This window comes from Halichoerus grypus, chromosome 5 (genome assembly GCF_964656455.1).
Source record: "Halichoerus grypus chromosome 5, mHalGry1.hap1.1, whole genome shotgun sequence".
Taxonomy (NCBI): domain Eukaryota; kingdom Metazoa; phylum Chordata; class Mammalia; order Carnivora; family Phocidae; genus Halichoerus; species Halichoerus grypus.
Genome location: NC_135716.1, coordinates 69,233,024 through 69,248,936, shown reverse-complemented (window position 1 = coordinate 69,248,936; position 15,913 = coordinate 69,233,024). Strand labels below are relative to the sequence as shown.

Genomic DNA, 15,913 nt, shown 5'->3' with positions numbered 1-15,913 from the left:
TTTGGATGGGGGCTCCTTACTCTCCATTCCTCTCCCATCCCCCAAATTCCAGTTCCCTAGGGGCGGGTGGTGAGATGGGGTACAGGTGCGTCTGGGTCCGTGCTTGGGAGGGGTCCCCCAGGGTCCCCTCGTGAGGCAGCCCATAATCGAGCGGCCGCTGCACCGAGGCCACGCTTAATGGATTCTTGCAGATAAAAGAGCCTGGCTACCTTTCTTTCCTATAATGGCCCCTGAGGCTAACGTCTTAAAGAGGAAACAAAGGGATTGTTTTACAGCACTGGCGGGGAGGGGCGGGGGTGGTGGTGGTGGGGGGGGGGAAGACCCGCGCGCGGGGAAGGGGGAGGGGCCCCCGGCTTCTTAACCCTTCCCCTCCCGCGGCCGCCCAGGCCTCCCGAGCCTCGCGCTCGCACCCACGAACCCCAACGGCGAGAGGGAGGCGACGCTGCTGGACGGGGCCTCCCCGCGACCCGGCCTCCGGCTCGCCTCCCTCCCTTCCGGGGCGGCTTTCTAAAGAGCCTCTGAAAGGGAGGACGGAAAAGGTCAAGGGGACCCATGTCTTGCGAGATGCCGTTTCTGGGGGGACGTGCCTCTCGAGCCGGATCGTCGGGTGGCCGTGCGGTCGGGGCTGGGACCCTCGGGGGTCGCTGGCGCAGAGCGCACGGCGTGGAGACGCGGGGAAGGCCTCGCCGAGGTGCGCCCTGCACGTCGCGCGGGGCCTGCTCCCGGGCCGCTGTGCTGACGCCGTCGGGCAGGTGCCAGTGCTGTGCACGCCGCTGGGCGTCTTGTACGGGAAGTTTTCGTTTGCGGACTGCGGCGGGAGAGAGAGAGAGAGGGAGAGAGTCGCAGTCGCATCTGCTTCCTGGCTTTTTGTTCTGGCTCCAGGAAAAGATCAAAACAATGGTTAAATAGCAATTGAAGACAAGTGATGTAAGAAATAAACAACTCAACAACAAAAATGCCCACAGGGATTTTTTTTTTAAAAACCTTTATTATGGAAATCGCAAAACACTGAAGGAGAGAAAAATGGTTTAATGCAGTGAGTCTCAAATTTGAGCAAGCATCCGAATCACAGAGCGGAATCCTCGGGAGGGCCTGTTAAAACACAGGATGCTGCGCCTCACCCCCAGAGTTTTTTATTTAGTAGATCTGGGGTCTCCTGCTCCAGCCTGCGAATTGGCAACGTGTGAGAGGCCCCAGGTGATGCTGCCGGTCAGGAAAGGGCACCGTGAGGTCCGCTGGTATAAATTCCCTTACCTCGCCCGCCCAGCTTCAATCCGTGGGACATTTTCCTCCTCCTGTTTCTTCTGTCCCTTCTCCCAGCTTTCTGGTTTGCTGGAGACTTTTAAGGCAAATACCAGACATATGTCATTTCACCCGTATGGATGATTTTTAATTCAGTAGTTACTTAAGCCAAGAGGACTGAACGCTGTGAGGCGTACTGGAAAACCCTTCATATGCTTCCAAGAAGTTCAGGCTCCCTTGGTTTTGGGAGAACCCTTCAGGAGTTCCTCACCTGTAACACTTGTCAGGTTCCCCTAACTCTGCAGGCCTTTCCAGCACGTTGGCCTGGTTTGGGGAGCCAAGTCCCGAACTCTCAGCTTCCTGGTCATTATCCTGTCTTGTCATGTAGTCCCATGACCATCATTTAACCTCAAGTGTTTTCCTAACGAGGCACCTTCCCCTAGGACTGAGCTTTGAACCACAGTGGTGGGGTGGCACTAGTCTTCACTATGAAGCCTCTACCTAGGCCACTCAACCCTCCCGTAGGCCCCTCCAGGAGAAGCCCCCCTCCCCCCCCAGTTAGGACCCCCCCCCACTTTCTCATCCCAAACCCCCTGCAGTCCCATCCCCACACTCAGAGCTTTCTTAGGTTGTTCAAAAGTTCACTCTCTTATATGTTGCTTGTTCTTTGTTTTTTTTCTCTTTTCCTGACTCTCCAGGAGGCTGTACGAATTTCTCCTTTCTCCATCTGCTGCTAAACAAAGCCCTGGGGACGGAGTAGGCTCCTCCACCCCAGAGCTCTGTTCCTATTTTCATTGTGCCTCATCTTCCTATGTTTTTCTGCTTTTGTCAGCCTGGAATCAGCTGTCACTTTTCTGTTTTCTCCTGGGTCCTTCCACTTGCTTTTGCTTTTCTAGCCTTCCTGAAGAAAATGCAAACAGCATGTGTTTGCTCCCCTTTGGGTCCTTACTGCACCTAATTTTGTTTGGCTGTCCAGCAACCGCGTTGCCTGCTGATGTAAGCACTTTTCCCACTAGTACCAGGATACAGGGTGCTGGGGCAGGGTTTGGGATTGGAAGATTGGAGTCCCAGCACTGGTTCTGCCTTTTGATAGCTTGTCTTGCTGGATTCAACCGTGGGACTTCAGGTGTCTTCTTCCGAAAGGGCAAAACCAAACCAAACCAAATAAAAGGAGCTTCATCTGCAGAATGGGGGTCTGAATATTTCACAAACTCGTGAGCAGTGAGTGGGATGACGTCTGTGGCAAGCGTGCCCACAGAGACAGAGCCTCTGGCCTTGGTCTTGTCAATGTCTTTGAAATTTGCTGTCCTTAAAATCTGCTGTGAACAAGTGCAAAAGTGGAGCCCTTCTGATGGCTTTGGCGACTGTTGTCCCTGTTACCTGTCACCTCAGGTCAGTCCTGGCCTGGAGGTGCGCCTCTGGGCTAGTCTCTCCCTAAAGGCCAGTCCCTGCCAAAGATGATGGCACAGGGGAGCTTGGAGGAAGCGCCCATGGGCAGGGCTATGCAGGTGTCACTCTCTCCCTTACATTTTTGTGGCCTCGGTGACAGATGCAAAGGAAGTGATAATGCAGAGGCTGATCTTTAATGAGAGAAGGGGACCGTGGTAATGGGAGAGTTCCCCATGAGAAAAAGGAGGAATTATCTGGCTGAGGCGAGAGAGCTGAAAGGAGGTTGTAACTACAGCAGTGGGTTGGTGGCACTCACTGAAGTCACCGTGCCTTTTACCAGTTGTCCCAGGTGCTGTGTTCCTGGCTGTTAGATAGACCAGAAATCCTCAGGGATGTCCGGGCCCCATTGGGTTCTGCGCGTAGTGGGTGGTCTTCAGGCTGCCTTTCTGTTGAATGCTTAGTCCTACTTCCCACCCCTGTGAGGTCATCCTGGGGGCTGGGCTGCAGTTTGGTCTAGAGATGGCCATGTCCCTTTTAGTCACCACTCTCTCTTGAGAGCCTTGTAGGGAATGTGGAACGGGTGCATTATCTACCTTTTCAACTCTTGGTGGTTCTTGGTTATGCTGACTCAAAACTGAGGGGCGCAGTGCCCTGCTCCCCTGAAATGGAACAACCCGACTCTCTGTTCTCTTTGTTGTTGTTGTTGTTTAAAGCTGGGTTGGTCACAACAGAAACGGGTCTCTGTGTAGCTACCACTCCTTAAGCGCACACGGCTGGGTCTGGACCCGGGAAGCTGGTGCTTTAAATCCAAAAGCAAACAGTAGTACTGCTGGGAAGCCAACCTCCCCACCTCCAAGGTGAATGGGGCTGGCAAGTCCCAGGAGGGTTTATCAGGTTCGAGCTGTAGAAATGAGCCATCAAAGGTCTGGTCCCCAGACATTGCTTCATGCTTACAACCACTCTGAAGAAACCCCGGGCACCTGCAGTGTGTGAGGGGAGGTTTCTCGCCTCCTGTTTAGAGAGTGGAGAGACTGTTCACCAGAACTTCTCAGAAAGAATTCAAGGGGCGGGCCAGGTTGGAGGGAGCTATTCCACCCAACCCCTGGTCCTGGGCTGGCTCTCAAAGTCACGATGTGAGGGTGGCTGGCTGGCAGGAAGGGAGAGCAGCTGAGGGAGAGGATGTGGTTACTTTGCAAAACTCTGTTCTGTTACAGGATCAAAAAAAATTGTTGCAAACACACTCATGTTACAATTTAATAAACTTGTGGCCATTAAAACGGTTTGTGTGTGTGTGTGTGTGTGTGTGTGGGTGGGTGGGTGGGTGTAGGTGTAGGAGTACAGGTGTTCTCCCGGGTATTATGATATGGAGGGCCTTGTCCTCAGTGGCCCTTTAGTGTGATCAGTATAGTTTACCAAGAAAGAGAATCGTGTCTCATTGCATTACTTTGTTAGGGCTGCTATGAGCGAAGGACCACAGAATGGGGACTCAGACAGCAGAAATTTACTTTCTCACAGTTCTGGAAGCCAGCATGCTGAAACTAGGGTTCTTTCTGAGACCTTTCTCCTCGGCTTGCCGCCGGTCTTTCCCCTGCGTGTGTCTGTGTCCTAATCCCCTCTTCTTATGAAGATACCAGTCATATTAGATCCCCACCTAATGACTTCATTGTAACTTAATTACCTCTTTAAAAAACCCTACCTCAAATACAGTCACTTTCTGGGTACAGGGAGTTAAATCTTCAGCATATGAATTTGGTGGGGGGCATGATTCAGCCATAACATTCACCAAAGAGTCATTGTAGCCTACAACAGGGTTTTCGAGTTTAAAAATTATAAGGGTTTGGGGCGCCTGGGTGGCTCAGTCGTTAAGCGTCTGTCTTCGGCTCAGGTCATGATCCCAGAGTCCTGGGATCAAGCCCTGCATCGGGCTCCCTGCTCTGCGGGAAGCCTGCTTCTCCCTCTGCCACTCCCCCTGCTTGTGTTCCCTCTCTCGCTGTGTCTCTCTCTTCAAATAAATAAATAAAATCCTAAAAAAAAAAAAAAATTATGAGGGTTTAACTCTGAAAAAAAAAATCACATGAATTAATAAGATTTTTTTTTTTTTTGGTCTGAAAAGACCAGCTGAAACATGTGTGTGCCTTTCAGAACCAGTTATGCTGCAAGATTTAAAACACTGAAATATCAAACCAAGCCGCTTACGTTAGGATAGTGGGATCAGAGATGATTAGATTTGTTTCCATTTCATGAATTTTATTGCTGTTATATTGCCTTTATCATTAAAAATTATAAATGCAAGATGAATAGAGACATTGTGCATTTATTGCCCTCAGAAGCAGCCTATTCCAGTCTCTTCACTTGGGAGAAAGGGAACTGAGACATGGAAGATGGAGCGAGGGGCCACCCCCCGGGCCCCCCCAGGCCCCACTGTGCCCCACTGGGCAGAGAAAGCTTTGACTGCACGGAGGTAGTTGTGTTGGTTCGTAGATTTACACAGGCTGACGGAAATAGACTGGAGGTATTATTAACTCGATCATCCTCTGATCCTGAGTTGGGACTTTTGCTACCTTTTCAGAGAATACTTTCCTTTGTTTGTTTTTCTGATAAATCTTGAAACCAGTGCAGACTCTTCCGCAGCCCCCACGATACACAGATGAGACATGCACAGCCTCATCTCCCTTCTCATCTCCACCCACAACACCCACACAAACAAGAGTGAAGGGTTGAGTACTCGAATCCTTCCTGATTCTTCTGAACAGAGTACTTTATTCTTTTCTCTGTAAAAACAATATGAAAGCATCCTATGGGGTGCTGCTTGTTTCAACAGGAGGCAGGCGCGGCTCCCAGTAGGGCTGTGAGCTGGGGCCTCAGCCTCACGGCAGGGGACAGAGCTCCCTGGAGCCAGATGGGAATCCCTTCCCGAAAGGCAGGAACCGCACGTCAGCACACATTTATCACTAGCAGCAAAACACTCTATCATCCAGATATTCGGCACCTGATGTGAGCAAACATTTGGGATACTTGAGCGTCTCCTGAAGGCCAAGGAGTGACTTCCTAAGTCAATCGTTTCCCCATTGCCATGAAAACTAGGAAGCAAGGATGTTTGGATGTTTATTTACAGGTGTGAGGAAGGATACGGTATTGTTTGATATGTGAAGGGGCTAGTGCGTTTTGTTTTTCAAGGAATTCCCCAGAGTCCTGAGATAGATGGGTTATTTCTCAATGACATGGAATCCCTCGGCCCGTTCCTTGCTGTCATGACCAAGCTTGCCATCTGCTCTGAGATACTCTGGGTCTGTGCCCAGGATTGTCTAGCAGAACTCACATCCGCTGCCTTTCCCAACTTTCCTCTTCCCAGAACCCACAAGTCCCCCCTCTCACACCCTCACCTGGTCCTGCCTGACGTACTCTGGGAACATGATTCCTCACTTGCATCCCAACGTGGGTCTCCAAAGGTTTCCTGTTCTTGATTTGGGGTAGCATGATTAATTAGTCCCAAATATTTTCTTAGGTGATTTAAAAATTGTGGTAAAGTATACAGAACATAAAACTTGCCATTTTAACCATTTTAAAGGGTACTGTTCAGGGGCATTAAACGCAGCCATCACCACCATCCATCTCCAGAATTTTTCCATCATCCCAAACGGAAGGTCTGTCCCTGTTAAATGGTAAGTTCCCATTCTCTCCTCCCTCCAGCCCCTGGTAATCTCTATTCTACTTTCTGTATTTATGAATTTGACTACTCTAGGTACCTCCTGAAGGTGGAATCCTCTAGTATTTGTCCTTTTGTAGCTGGCTTATTTCATTTAGCATAATGTCTTCAAGATTCGTCTACCTCGTAGCATAGATCAGGATCTCATTCCTTTTTAAGGAAGAATGATATTCTATTTTATGTACATACCACATTTTGTTTATCCATTCCTCTGTTGATGGACATTTGATTTGTTTCCGTCTTTTTGGCTGTTGTGAATGATGCTGCTATGAACATCAGTGTACGAACGTTTGTTTGAGTTCCTGCTTTCAGTTCTTTGGGGTGTATCCTTAGGGGTGGAATTGTTGGATCATATGGTCATTCTATGTTTAACTTTTTGAGGAACCACCAGCCCCAGATCACTTTTGAACACCATAGAGCATGCTCCCCGAGTGCCATTGTGTACTTATTTGTGAAAGCAGAACCATTGTGTCTTAGGGACAGGACTTCAGAGGCCAACTGGTCCACCCACTTCCTTTGCCAGATGGGACAGAATTGCACAGGGGGAAGTGCTTCCTGGAGCCAACCAGGCAGAGGTGCACTCCAGTTCTGATAGTTGCTAGATCTGTAATCTTGGGTGAATAACTTAAACCCTCTAAACAATAGTTTCTAATGGGGACAATATCTACTTTTGGGGGCTGTTGTGAGAAATAAATAAGACAATGTGGTAGAATGCTTGGCCCAGATCCAATTACAGGCAGGTCCTCAAAAAGTGGTGGCCACTGTTGTTACTGTGACCATATTTACAAAACTCTGAGGCCCAGAGAAGATAACCATAGTCCGGTAGCTTCTTCCCATAGCTGGTCCTAAATTTCTCTGTACATGGCTCTCTTTATATGTCCATATATTATGATATAGTTCAAACTAAAATCCTCCTGTGAGCCTTGTTCATCTCCTCTGGAATGTTCATGGATATAGTTGGTTGATGATTCTGATCCTGCCAAACTATTTCAGGAAGCAGTGAGACTTTGAGTCATCCCACTCTGTTATCTACTAACCACGTGGCCTCGAGCAAGTCACTGAGTCTGGCGAACCCTCGTGTTCTGCCACAGTATGGTATCGCATGTCACACCAAATGTACAGGGATGTGGTTAGACTTGTGGAAAACACTTAAAGTCCCAGCACTGAGGCACTCCTCAAAGGACAATCTCCATACTTCATCAAACCAAAAGACTGTCAGGCAGTGTAACCATTACACAAAATGAAGGTGCCATCGACTGTAAAATGCATCCCCATTTCCCAGATGTTCACATGTGAGGAAAGTGTGCATCCTAGAAAGGATGGAATACAGTAACTGCCTTTTGGTGAGTTCCTAAGTAAAAGGCAATAAGAGAGAAATGGAAGCTCGGAAAAGGCTCACCTTTTTGGAAAAGGAAGGAAGGAACCAGAGTAGTTCTCTTTCTCCTATGATTCAGTTGGGACCCACACCTGGGACAGCTCTCTTACCAACTCATGTTCACTGAATTCAAGGAGAGAAAAATTTTTTGGAAATGTAAGCTCAACTCTGGCACACAGAATGGAAGAAGAAATGCTTTGGAGAAAAAAAAAAGCTCTTTTTCACTTATCACATGAAATGGAACAGTGCCTTTGACTCATGCATGGCGTTGGGCTGGTGGCTAGTGGTTTGAGTGGGGAAAAGAGGCACCTTAGGTCTCCCCAGGCTAACCAAGTCCAGCTACCTCTACCCTTCTGGGCGTCTTACACAACGGACCCATTTGAGGGTTCCAACTGTAGGCGAGTGACTCACTTCTGAACCTTTGAAACACCAACTTGTTAGGTCTTGATGGAACTTCAGAGGTGACCTTAATAGTGGCCTAGCCTCGAGATGCTCATGTTCCCACAGCTGATAGAGGAACCTAAGACTTCTGAATCCCTCTCCGGTGGGCACCTGGGCTCCCAGAGTTTTACAAAGATGGAAGATCTTATTTAGAGGTTGAAGAGGATCTCTGACAGTACAGATTGCTTGGGCCCAGGGCCGGCTGGATTGACAAGGGTGCTACTTCTTTTGGACTTAAACGTTAATAGCTGCGACCTGTTAGCAGTTCTATGGTTAATGGTGTCTACTTCCGATACTCTCTTCACTCCTCAAACTGGTCACTCGCCGCAAGCAAACACTGAGCATTCGCTATGTCCCAGGCACAATTCTCATCACTTTCACAGTGAGAAAGGTCCTGTTACCATTCTTATTTTATAGACATTAATTAAGCATGTAATTCATCCAATGTTACACAGCAAGTTTGAACTCTGACTTTGGAGACTGAGCTCTCAACCCAACGCATTAGGGTATCCCTTGATTGACTCATTATCTCCTCAGAGCAAATGGAAGCCTTGATCAGATGGGAACACACTCAGTCTCCCTCCACTAAACTTACAACCCCCCTACATGTGCACCCTATCTTCCTTCCTTGTGCCTATTTGCCTTGTGCTTCTCCTCAGCTTCTTGCTCCCTCTGTGCTGAGGGTCTCACGCTTACCTGCCTCCTTAAGGACTACCCTTGGTGACCACATTCTCTCTCCTATATTTTCTTTTTTTTTTTTTTTTTAAAGATTTTATTTATTTATTTGAGAGAGAGAGCACATGAGAGGGGGGAGGGTCAGAGGGAGAAGCAGACTCCCTGCTGAGCAGGGAGCCCGATGCGGGACTCGATCCTGGGACTCCAGGATCATGACCTGAGCCGAAGGCAGTCGCTTAACCAACTGAGCCACCCAGGCGCCCCCTCTCCTATATTTTCAACCTCTTGTCATTTACTGATTCCTTCCCTCCCTGAAGTATCTCCCACGTTGACAAAGAAATGGGATGCCGTCCATCACACCTCGTCACATACCTACATATGTGTTCCATGCTTACTGATCGGGTGATGGCAGCCCCTACATTTATTGTCCCCCTTGCCTCATTTCTCATCTGCAATTCGGCAGCCACTTGAATGTGGTCTTTCCGACGTCATGGTGGCCTCTATGCTGCTCAATCCAGCGAACACACCTTAGTCCGTATCTTTTTGAACTCTGTCATGGCGCTCCCCACTCCTTCCTTACAGACGTACTTCTTCTGGTTGCTCTGACGCACCTCTACGGGAGGTGTTTGGGGCTACTTACTTTCTGTTCCTCCTCCTTTGGAAAAAAAGCACCTCGTGTCCTTTTGGAAACCCCCCTACTCTGCTTATGGGGCTGTCCATGGCAAAGCTAGTTTCCCTCAGCAACCTACCAGTTGCTCCGGGTTGGCTTAGATACCCAGCTTGGCAGGAATGCGAGTGTCCTTCTCCTCCTTTGAACGTGGAGGGATTTTCACGAGAGCAGCCATTCCTAATGTGTGCTCCCTGGACCCCAGGGTATCAGCATCTTTTGCAAACATGTTAGAAACGCAGGTTCTCAGGGGCGCCTGGGTGGTTCAGTGGGTTAAGCGTCTGCCCTCGGCTCAGGTCATGATTTCAGGGTTCTGGGGTCGAGTCCCGCACTGGGCTCCCTGCTCAGCTGGGGGTCTGCTTCTCCTTCTGCCCCTCTCCCCTACTCGTGCTCTTGCGCTTGCGTGCTCTCTCTCTCTCAAATAAATAAATAACATCTTAAAAAAAAAGAAAGAAATCCCTCAGCCTCCCCCATCAATCTGTGTTTGACCAGTTCCCCAGGGGATTCTGACATATGTTGAAGTTTGAGGATGAGTGTAACACCCCTGGTTTTGTAGTTTGTTTTGTTTAAAGTTGATGGAAGTTTAATTTACAAACAGCAATGTTCACTCTTTTTACGTGCACAGTTCTAGGAATTTTAACAAATGTATACAGTTGTGTAATCACTATCACTGAGATGATATTAAATACTTCTATCACCCCAAAATGTTCCCTTATCCCCCTTGGTATTTAATCCCTCTCTTCACCCCAACACCTGGCAACTACTCCTCTTGTTTTTGTTTCTGTAGTTTGGCCACTTCCAGAATATTGTATAAATGGAATCATATAGTATGTAGCCCTTTGGGATAGCTTCTTTCACATAACACAGTGCTTTTGAGATTCATCCACATTGTTGTATCAGTGGTGTGTTCTTTTTTATTGCTGAGTAGTATCTTTTGTGTGGATACTAGAATTTGTTCAATCATTTACTAGTTGATGGGACATTTGGATGGTTTCCAATTTGGGGCAACTATGAATAAAACTATAAACATTCATGTACAGACCTTTGTATGGGCATGTGTTTTCATTTCTCCTGGATCCATACTTAGGGGTGGGTTCTGGGCCATATGGTAAAAGTACATTTAACTTCATAAGAAACTGTCTGCTAATGTGGCTGTATTATTTTGCATTCCTGTTGGCCATGGATGAAACTTCCAGTGGTCCCATGTCCTCATCCGCACTTGGTCTTGTCAGGTTTTAAAATTTTAGCCATTCTAATAGGTGTGTGCCTGGGATTTTTTTTTTTTTTCTTTTTCATTATTCTGTAGGGGATGGTGGAGGAGGGGAAGGTGGGTAGAGAGGTGACTCATCTGATAGGTGAGTTTGGGAGAAGGCCTATGTGACTCAGCAGGCTTTTTTCCTTCTGCCTGCAGAGAAAGTGCATTATGCTGCCACATGGCAAGCTTAGCTGGGCAGGCTGTGTGTCCCAAACTGTGCTCTGCTAGGTAGCTGCCAGTTGTCCAGTGTTGGCTATGACGGGGGGTAACTTTCATTCTTAGGTGCAATATGAGATAGTCAAACACATAAACCATGTCTTCACTCTGGCACCCTCTTCCCTCCCCCCCACCACCTTAAATCTGACATGTGAGCCCTATTTGCCTGGCTCTTGCCCCCATCTCTCAATCACTTCTGTATCTGGGGTAAAGAAGGGGAAACTCATCCACCTGTGTCATATAATTGGTTTGGTTTGGCGAGTGATGGAGGAGGAGCTCTCCTGGGGAGGTAATGTCGGGATGGAGCTGTTGGCAGCTCTTTGCCATCATGTCAACAGTGTATGTGGCAATAAAGCCAACGTAAGGGAAGCTGAGCGGGGGGTAGAGAGAGGAGAGATTGATGGCATTGCTTCAGTCTCCCCAAGTGTGCCTAAAATATGTCCTCTGTTCTACCCCTCATAGTTTTGGTTATGGTGAACTAATAAATCTGCACTTATGGTTATGTTGGTTTGCATTGGGTTTCTGTTCCTCAGAACAGAGTCAATTTGGCATAAATGGGTGAGAACCCAGACTCTGGAAGCAGGTACCTGAGTTAGAATCCTTGCTCTTCCATTTACTAGATGTGTGACTGTGTGACCTTGGGCAAGCTACGTATTTTCTCTGTGCCTCAGTTGCCTCATTTGTAATATAAGAATACTACCATGATAATACCTCATAGAGGGGCTAATACTTGTCATCCACTTAAAATAGTACCTGGAGCATGGAAAGTTCTTACTAAATGTTGGCTCTTATTAATACAACCATATTCTTAGTTTTTCTCCTCCCTCGCGGGGCACTCTTTTCCAGAATCCCTTGAGACTCTTTCTTATCTACTTACCAACTAAATGTTGGTGGATCCTCAGGTTTCTGTCCTTGGCTGTCTCCTTGTCACTATACATTCCCCTTGGCTTCGGCTACTATCTATATGTTAATAATTACCAAATGTGTATCTCCAGTCTTGAGCTCTGTTTTCTGGCCCAGACCCATATGGCCAATTGCTTGTTTGCTATCTCTAATTAAATACTGTATTATTTTTCTATTGAGGCATAACAAATTACATACTATACACTTAATGTCTTAAACCAATATACATTTATTATGCCATGGCTTTCATGGGCCAGGAGTCCAGCTTTGGCTTAGCTGGGTCCTCTGCTCAGGGTCTCACCAGACTGAGACCAAAGGGTCAGTTAGGCTGTGCTTTCATCTGGTGGCTAGACTGGGGGAAGAATACTTCCAAGCTCACTTGGGTTGTTGGCAAAATTAACTTCCATGCAGCTATATGACTGAGGCCCCATCTTTTTACAGGCTGTTGGCTGGAGGTCATCCTCAGATTCTAGAGGTTGCTGGCTGTACCTCACCATGTGGGCCTTCTCAACATGGCTGTTCACTTCATCAAGCCTACAGGAGAGTTTCTAGTCCAGTTGGCTAAGAGAGAGTTTTGTAGGACATAATGTAATCACAGGAGTGACATCTATCCCCTTTGCCATATTCTCTTGGTTAGAAGGAAGTCATAGGTTCTGCCCACAAGAAGAGGGGAGCCCCTTCAAGGGGAAGGGGTTATACAAGGACAGGAGCACCAGGGGGTTGGGTCTAGAGTCTGAGTGCCATAGGTGTCCATAGCATTATCCACATGCCCCAAGAGGGACACATCCCCTCCTGACCACCCTGCTCTTCTTCCATCTTTGCTACAGTAGGAAATGCACCACCCCCAAACCAAAGGCCAACAAGTCATCCTTGACTGCTCCTCTGAACCACACCCTCAAACAACCAGTCATCAAGCCCTATGGATTTGTCTCCTAAACCCCACTTGATTCCTTCATTCTCTCTACCGTGTTTACTACAACAGCCTCCTGCTTGCTACCATTCTTTTCTTTCCACAGCAGCCAGTGATGTTTCTAAAGTGCAATTCTGGTTACATTGTACCCTACTTAAAACCCCCAATAACTTTCCATTGACCTCAGGATGAGGCCCCAATTCCTTAGTGGGGCCCATCAGACCCTTTGCCATCGGCTTCTCTCATGTCTCCAACTTCTCCCCTTTCTGGCCTGGGCACTCTCTGTCCCTTTTTTTTTTTTTTTTTTAAGATATTATTTATTTATTTGACAGAGAGAGACACAGCGAGAGAAGGAACACAAGCAAAGGGAGTGGGAGAGGGAGGGGGAGAAGCAGGCTTCCCGCAGAGCAGGGAGCCCTATGTGGGGCTCGATCCCAGGACTCTGGGATCATGACCTGAGCCGAAGGCAGACGCTTACCGACTGAGCCACCCAGGCGCCCCTCTCTGTCCCTTTTGCCTGGAACACTCATTCCTTGCTAGTCCTACGCATCAGTCAATAGCTTCCCTGTCGTTTCCTTTGGGAAGCCTTTCCTGACTGCTTGACTCCTTAGTGTGCCCCATCCCCTCACTTTCCATGTGCAGCCCCTCACTTGCCATGCTTAGCACCCTGGGCTTCCATGTTCCCAACGCTCAGCACACAGAATGGAGAATGTCCTCATTTTCCACTAAACTGTAAGCTCTGTGTGGCTGGGGACGTCCTCTGTGGCTAGCACCATGCTTTCTACCCTGGAAGCCCTTAAATAATTGTCAAGTGAGTAACATGATAGATGGAGACTTGGATGGCAGCCTACCCTTAAAAATATTCCCACCCTTCCCTCACAGCAACATCTAGCTTTCACTCTTGATGGGCTCTGTTCCAGTTGGCAGACCATTTTAAATCGAAAGTAATATATTAATAGAGGCACCTTTGTTTCGGGTAATATTTCTTTCCTATTATGGCCGGTCCGGTCTCAAGACATTTCCTTGCTACTGATGTACTCCAGTGACATGAGTGCTGGGAGATCACCTATTTCCTTTTTATGTGATGTTTGTCCTTTTGCTGTGTAATTGGAATTTTGTAAAAATAGCTGACCAACTGCAGTACATATAGTTCCATAAACCCGCTGGGAACGGGCCCCCTCTGTCCACCCTATGGAGGGGCCCACACCTGCTCCCGGGACATTCCAGGAGACGCCCTCGTCCACTGAGAACAGAAGGAGGATTTGCTCCCGGAGCCCACTTTGGAGGACAGCTGAGGCGGGACCCAATCCAGCCAGGTTGGCCTGTTCCTGGGCACCGGCTCTGTTTTCACACAACAAGTGATTGAGCTTAACTGACAGGTGTGAAGCCCATCTCCGTTCACTCCTGCCTCGTAGGGATGAGGCAAACTCACTTGGGAGCCCAAGTAGTGTGTCATGTTGGATGGGTGGGGGGTGGAGAGAGGGAGAGAGAGAGAATGTGTGTGTATGAGAGAGAGTGAGAGAGAGAGACAGAAAGAGAGAGAAAAAGAGAAAGAAAAAAATACTCAGGGGAAGTGAGAAAGTGAGACTCAGAGAGATGAAGAGACAGAGAAATAGAAGGAGACAAAGAGAGAAGCAGAGAGCTGGGAGTCGAGAGATGGACAGATAAGAGGGCTTGGGAGTCTGCAGCCGGACACTATTGGTGGCCTTTTAGTTGGGTTAAGTGCACACAAATGGAAAACGGGGTAGTGTAGAATGTCAGTCCCATCTGGAGGACCATGTGTGAAAGAAGGGCAAAATGAGCATCTGTAGGGTCGTTAGGATCTTGCTAATGGGCCGGGAGTGAATCTGGGGGGGGGGGGGGCGGGCAGATTAGAGCGGGATCAGATTAGAGCTGGGTTTCCACGGCAGGATGCTGCACCCGTGGCCCTGGTCAGCTCTTCTGTCCAGGAGCCTGGGCAGATGGGAGGGGCCCACCAAGTCCTAATACCGCTACTAAGATGGCAGGACCTCTTTTGCCTGGAGCCGAATCATTCTCTTGAATTTTTAGGGGTGGCCCTAGCACCCAGAGATGCTGGAAGCCCAAGTGAAGCCTTTTTGGCCCACCCATTGGCCTGCGAACCCCATGGAACGGGCAGGATGCCAAGCGTGCATAAAGCAAGCGCCTTTCCTCACACTCTTTGTATGTTGAAGTCTATTACCATTTCGTCTTCACAACACCCTCCCGGGGTGGATACTCTTGCTGCCCCCATTGCACAGATGGGGACAGGAGGCTCAGAGAAGTCAGCCGGCGGCCGGCTCAGCACCCCGCCGCTGGTAGGGGGTGGGGCTGGACTCCGCCCCCAGGGAGTCAGGTGCAGAATCAGTGCTCTTCGCCACTGTCTGACCCATCCAGACTCAGCTTGCAAACTGAATTCAGTGATTTCTTTCAGAGGCCTTTCCAGAGAAGACAGAAGAGGCAGTGTCATGGGAAGAACGGACTTCCGGCCCTGGCTGCGCCTTCTCTAAGCTCTGCGATTTCCAGACAGCCTCGCGAAGCTTCGGCTGGGGCAATGACTGAACGCACGGAGGCTGGAGCCAGACCATGCTGGGCTCCCACACCCGGCTCCGCCGCTTCCCAGCCCGGTGCCCTTGGTTTTTCACGTGGCCCATCCAGGGCTCCAGGTTTTTCCTCTGGAAATGAGCACAAACCAGGGCTGTCCTCCAGGGGCGGTGAGGGTTAAACAAGCTCATGTATTTAACGGGCTTGGTCTGAAGGAAGCCCTCAATAAGTGTTACCTGTTATTATCTATCAAATGGTGGCCCTTTCTATTTTATACGCTTATTGTAGGGACAAGGAGATAATGAATGTGAAAGTGCTTTGTAGATTTTCTGCGCTGTGCGAATGTTCGACAGTGTCGTTATTAAACACCGAGTGTAAGGTACATGGAAGGGATGTGGATTAATAGCTTTAGCACATAGTCGGCAAGACAAGGAGACTATCATGGCGGGCGGGGTGGGGGGGGGAGGTTGGTGCTAGAGAGAGAGGGGCCAGGGAGAGGAGGAGGAGACAAGTACAGGCATACCTTGAAGGTACATGGGCTGGTTCCAGACTACTGCAATAAAGCGAATGTGGCAATGAAGTGAATATCACAA

At 48.7% G+C, this 15,913-nt stretch overlaps 1 long non-coding RNA gene across 4 annotated transcripts in view; it reads left to right on the top strand.

Moving 5' to 3' along the window:
- The window catches only part of LOC144381855 (uncharacterized), a 28,163-nt gene extending 12,589 nt beyond the window's left edge, over positions 1-15,574 (top strand). For all 4 annotated transcript variants that reach the window (XR_013447886.1, XR_013447885.1, XR_013447887.1 and 1 more), the window contains one exon: positions 15,211-15,574. This is a non-coding gene — a long non-coding RNA (uncharacterized LOC144381855). The remainder of the gene's footprint in view (positions 1-15,210) is intronic.
- Positions 15,575-15,913: the final 339 nt, after the last annotated feature.